The following is a 6480-nucleotide window of genomic DNA, read 5'->3' on the forward strand; positions in this document are numbered from 1 at the left end:
GACCATTACACAAAGCATAACCAGAACAGTTATTTGTTCTAATACTTGAGACATCAAGCCATTAATTCCTGAGCAAAGCATTTGATGTTTGAGGACAGTGAACACACCCTAGACCAATTATCTTGAAGGCAGCCACACCCTAAGTCAAACCTCCTCTTTCAAAAGAAATAGAGAAAACATACTTGAATTTTCTGACCTTTGGTCAGGGTGGAGAGGATCCACCTCTATGGGTCATCTAAAATACTGAGTAACGGAGTAACCACACCCTAGGTTAGAATATCTTGTTTTGTAGCCACATCTGTAGTCAACACTTTGAAAGAGCAACAATAAACTTAAACTCTCTGATCTTCAGACAAGGAATAGGCTCAAATTTTTGGGTTCCCACATTTACCTTCAACACAATATGCTTTTATATGAAGATGGAGATAAAGACTAAACCCATGGTGACAAATATAGATCCTGACTACTGCTTGTGGAGAAGGAAAGTAGACACTACTGAGAGGAACCTGAAATGGATGAGTCACCATTTACTCTATCGTTTTTCTTGTTTCTGTGTCCTCAGATGACATCTGTAATGTAAGGGCTTCTGCAATCTCAGATTCTACAAAGCAGAAGTTTCAAAAAATTTTAAACTATGAACTCCTTCAAAACTCTTAAATATGTAGTATTGCTTATACTGTATCTATATATATATATATTAAGGAAATTTGAGGAAGGTAAATTATAAATCTGATGTGGGATTCCCCTCTGTATGCTGTGAATGCCATTAGTTAATAAAGAAGCTGTTTTGGGCCTGTGATAGTGTAGAGCAGAGCTAGACAAGAAAAATTAAAGTGAATGCTGGGAGAAAGAATGTAGAGTCAGAAAGAAGCCATGTAGCCCCACCAGAGACATATGCCGGAACTATACCCACAACCTCGTGGCAAAACACAGATTAATGGAGATGGGTTAATTTGAGATATGAGTTTTCCAGAAATACGCTTAAGCTATTGGCTAAACAGTATTGCAAAAAATGCAATTTCTGTGTGATTATTTCGGGGCTGAGCAGCTGGGAACAAACAAGCGGTCTCCTACTACATAAATCCGTGAATTTTGAAATAAGTAGTAAAATAATGAATATAGGGAAATACTAATACTCTTTTCTTCTGGTCTTCTATGAATCATTTAAATATTTCCTAGATATATGAGCATCACTTTAAACATTGTTACGCTAAAGGAAAAATTTTAATTTATTATACTAGTAATTAAATTCTGTAAATACCCCCCACATTACTATACCCATAAACCACAAGTTTCTTGGTTTGGGTTGTTTCATTTTGCTTGTAATTTTTGTTGAAATGGCAGAAATTCTTCATATTTATTAATTATGCTTCAAAAGAAGGCAGAATGTTTAAAATTATGGCTAACACTGAGAACATGTACTGAGAAATGCATCATTAACAGGTTTCATAATTGTGTGCATATCAGAATGTACACATATAAACCTGGGTAGTCTAGCCTACCATAGGTCTCGGCTTATAAGACATGTGCATTCATACATCTGTGTTTGCATATATCTGAAAGTATTATCGGGTTCAACTGAAACAACAGATTAAATCAAGCACAAGAGAAAATATCAGAATCAGGAGTAGAGGTAAGCATGAAGATGTATGAGGCAAAGAATACCATAGCATGGTGTGCTGTTTTATGCTTAAAAATTTTTTGGTTCATATAATGAGCATCACATAATGGTTAAAAGTATAGAGCAATAAATTCATCAACTAATAACTATAAATTTTATAACTATCAGGCTCTAGTCATTACACATAATTATATATGCTACAAATGTATATAGCTACAATGCAGAAAGTTTATTTCATTAGCATCACCAGTAACATGTGAATATAGCATTATAATAGTCATACTAGCACTAATAGGATTTTTTCAGCTGTCATGATAACATGGAACCATTATTAAACATGTGGCCATTTGTTCACTGAAATGTTTTATATGGCTCATATTATGCTTATTGTTTATTTGCAGGAAATATATTTTAGTGAACAGTAATGCACACATATGTGTATATCTATATATGCTCAGCTTTTCTTTCCTCACTGAGCTCTGTGGCACCAAAAGTTGGTCCCTGTACAGGGAATAATCAGTCCTAGTTGACATACCTCCAAATATGCATACTGAATTACAAAAATTAGTATCTAAGAGAAACTACTTCCAACAATTTAAAAATATGTATAGCAATACAAAGTATACAGTTCAGCAAGAAAAAGGCAAACACTTCAGGTTTGGGGCTTTTGAATTTCAAAGCATTTAAATTATTTTTTTCTGTGTATATGCATATGTGTGTGTTAGGGTATTCACATAGTGGTCAAAGGACAACTTGAGGGGCTTGGTTCTCTTTTTCCATCATGTGGGTTACAGGAGTCTAACTCAAGTCATCAGACTTGGCAGCAAATTTCTTTACTAACTAGGCCATCTTGCCAGTCCCTATTCAGTTTATAAAGTGAAAATTTTAGTGGATTATTCACAGAGCAAGTTATTTTATTGATCAAGAAGCAAATTTTAAAAAAGAAAAGAAACTGCTAGTTAGCTTTTGTTTTCTTGCTGTGACAAATATTGACATCTTAAAGGTGGGAGGATTTATTGAGTTGCGATTTCAGAAATTTTGGTCTATAATCAGTTGATTCTGTTGTTTCTGGCCTGCAGCAAGGCAGAGCATCACAACCGAGGGAAATGGAAAAACAAAGATGCTCACTTTATGGTAACAGGAAGCAGGAAGAGAGAGGACAATGAGAGGTTGCTAGATTAAATTCACTGTTTAAAAACATACTCTTGTTTATTTCAATTCTTCGACTTGACCCATTTACTACTGCCTCCACTTAATATTTGCAAATTATAACTTTATTGATGAATTCATCAACTGGCGAAGTTAGTGCCTTCATAAGCTGGTCAATTTTCAGTGATTTGAGGCCCCAGTTGGGGATCAAGCCTTCAAAGATGAGGCTTTTCAAAGGACACTATATTCAAACCACGGCATTACATTTAGTGACCATTATCTTTAGTTTTCAGGGACCTGGCTGCTACTACATCTGTCCTGGAAGAGCTCATATGGGAAAAAACCAGGACCCCCGGTGGGAAGAAGAGTGCAGAGCAGCAGGAGATTGCTGTCGAGATGGTTCCAAGCTGCAACCTCCCTGTAAAACTGGCAATTTCTCAGTGTTTTCAGCATGCGATTCAGTAATTACACTTTGAGGAATTTAGCAGCAGCAACAACAAAAAGTATCAAACCATATGTGCAAAGATTCCTTCCTATCAGAAGATGCATATTGGTCTGCCTCGTTATAACTTTAATCTGGAACCAAATTTAAATAGGTAAAATAATGCACCACTCACTGCTAATATGATGTATCATACATTAATTGATTTATATATGTTAACCCATCTTTGTTTCACTGAAATGAATCCCATTTGATCATAACATGATTTATGAGGCATTATTAAATTCTGTATCCTAATAACTCAAAATAGATAGAAACAAGGTTGTTTGTTTGTTTGTTTTTAAGTACTTATTGGGGAGGTTGGCCTGTAGTTTTCTTTTTCCAGTATGTTCTCGTCTGGTTTGGGGATAAGTACAAGGCAGAGTTTATAAATTAAGTTTGGAAATATTCCTTCCTCTTCATTAGAAGAATGTGAGAAGAACTAGACTTAGATATTCCTTAAAAGTTCAGTGGAATTCAAGAATGAAGCCATTTGGCCAATGGCTTTTCTTTAAATCACTGATGCAATGTCCTTACTTGATATTGAGCTGTTTGGATTTTCTTTTCCTCCATAATTCCATTTTGTTAGAAATATCAAAAATTTATACACTTAGTCCAGGCTATCCAATTGGCTTCCTATCAGTCTCTATGGTATTAGTGCTAATGCCTCCTCTACCTCCTGTGCCACCTCTGATTTTACTCATTCAACTTTTTCCTCCTTTTGAGTCAAGATAAAAAAAAAACATACTTATACTTTTAAAGAATTAAATCTCAGTTTTATTGACAAGGTCCAGTGTTTGTGTAGTCTCTAATCTATTTTTGCTTTAATTTTTTTTGTTTCTACCTTTCTTCTAACCTTGGTTTTACTTAGTTTATTTCCAGGCTTTGAGGTATAAGTTAGGTTACATATAGATACTGTTTTTTTATTAGTATAGGCATTTATAGCTATGTTTAGGAGAAACCTCATGTATTTTGGTATGTGGTTTCCACTTTTGTCTTAAATTTTTTAAGTTTCTCAGGATGGAGAGATAGATAAATGGTAAGAAAACTAGCTGCTCTCCCAGAAGACTCAGCTTTGATCTTATAGAAAGGGAATCTAATTACCTCCTGACCTCCTCAGGTACCAGGCATGCATGGACATACATGTAGACATGTAAAATAAATGGGATTCATTGTTCAATCAAGTATGTTATTCTGCTGTTGTTTTACCCTTTCAGTTTTGTTTTTATATATTTAGGTTTCTTATGTTAGATACATACTTACAAGTGCTATATGTTTTAGTGAATGGATTTGTCACATAATAACACAACTTTCTTTGTGTTACCCTGTTTTTCTTTGGTTACCAATGGCATCCCTCACTTGAAACGTATTTGTGCCCTTAAAACAAAATCTTTTATAGCAAATGAATAGCTATATCTTATTTTTATCCATTCAGACACTATTTCTTAACTGATGTATGAAACATAAATATTCTACATATTAGTGAGGTTGCACTTAAGTCTTGAGATGTGTAGTTGTATAATGTTTATGTGCAGATATAGACATTTTGTAGGATGCTGTGCTTGTTTTGTGGATGCTGTGATCCAAACTTCATGTGTATAGCAAACATTCTTAGCTACTGAACCATCTCTTCAGACCAATTCTTTTTCTCATAAACTTTTATGTATCCATGACAAATCTGTTTTTGAGTTAATATGTCAGTTACATGAAATAACATGTAATATTAAATTGATAACTGTAATCATACCCCCAAACTCTATAGTGCAGATGAAAGTTTTTGTCCCACCTGGTTCCACAGTCATTCAGTCCCAAATAACCACCCAGAGGCTTATATTAAACCACAGCATTTACCCTTTATTTACTTTTCAAAACAAGAAACTTGAATCTAATCTCCTTTTCTTTTTTTTCTTTTACTTTTTCTTTCTTTGGAGGCTCCTTCTTGGCTTTATCAAAAGCTCTAAGGTAGGACTCCAAACAAGGCTGTCACAGAATTGTCCTAACAGGCCTGTCCATCCCCAAGTCCCACAACCACATCTGGACTAACGCACACCAGCTTCAATAATGTGTTTGCAACCTTCAGTCTCTCCGTCGTCTCTTGATTTCTTTCCAGAGTTCAGTGGAGTTTTTGGCCTAGCCTCTTCTGTTTCTGCCTCTTGAGAGCAGCTGCTGTCTCCTTCATTAGCACCAGCTCCTTGTTCCTCACACTCATTACCGTCCTCCCCAGAATCCTCACTGTGGTCCTCAGACTCATTGACGTCATCCACGAGCTGCTGGGTACTAGTAACAGGCCTGTTGAGGTTTGCAAACTCTTGCCCAGAGTCCACATCAAAGGGATCAATCTCCTCCTCCTCAGGGGTGTCCTTGATGCTGGCCAAGTACCCTTGTTCAGCCTGCAGCACTTCCTCTGGGCCACGGCTGCATACTTATCCAGGAGCTGTCGGTTCAGGTCCAGGAAGCCCTTGCCTGACTTAAACTTTTGAAGCGAAATGACTGCAAGATCTGAAAAGCCTACAGTGTAGAAAGCAGCCGGAAAAGCTTCCACGCAGGAAAGTCTGCAGGGCCGGCCATAGTTTACAGGGTTGGCAGCCAGGAGGTAAGGCAGGAGCAGCAAATGGCTTCCTCGCATCTTCCCAAAGGGTGTCCCATCCAGTCTGGCCCAGGAGCAGTCTATGACAGCGACCCCTGACTGTGCCACCAGCTGTCTGCCAGAGTGTAGGGGAGGTTCTGTCTGCAGGAGACACGTACTGAGTGCCTAGCGGGCTGAGCACCAGACCGTCAAATCTTTGGCCCAGTCGCAGGCAGCAGCGTACCAGATCCAGGCTGGCCAGTTTATGGCCTGTGCAGCTCCCGGGGTCGCAGTGACCAAGCTCCCACATAGCCAGGGGACAAGGCAGCACTGCAGGGCCCAGGCCGTCCTGGCCTTTGGCCTCCTCAGGCTGCACGGATGCGCCCAGGGTAGCGCCCACGAAAGCTTCCAGGGGGTAGGGGGGACGACGATGGATGGGCGGAACCCTACTGCTCTCCGCCCTGGACCCCCCCTCCCCCAGCAACCTTCCTGCGGCCCATAGCCCCAGATTAGCCCCGGTTAAAACTCTTGGCCACAGGGTTTGTTCGTGCAGTGTGCCTCTAATCTCCTTTTCTTTAGCTTTTTATTCTGACCATTATTCTGTGAGGCTGGATCACCTCAAGCAGACACCTTGAGGCTGTTCTGGATATAGAACTCAGAGGA

General features: G+C 38.6%; 1 pseudogene; it reads right to left on the minus strand.

Moving 5' to 3' along the window:
• Positions 1-5327: 5327 nt before the first annotated feature.
• Positions 5328-6142, minus strand: LOC126495456 (18S rRNA aminocarboxypropyltransferase-like; annotated as a pseudogene).
• Positions 6143-6480: the final 338 nt, after the last annotated feature.

The sequence above is a fragment of the Alexandromys fortis genome, unplaced genomic scaffold (assembly GCF_014885135.2).
Source record: "Alexandromys fortis isolate MF-2015 unplaced genomic scaffold, M_Fortis_MF-2015_v1.1 scaffold_492, whole genome shotgun sequence".
In the NCBI taxonomy this organism is placed as follows: domain Eukaryota; kingdom Metazoa; phylum Chordata; class Mammalia; order Rodentia; family Cricetidae; genus Alexandromys; species Alexandromys fortis.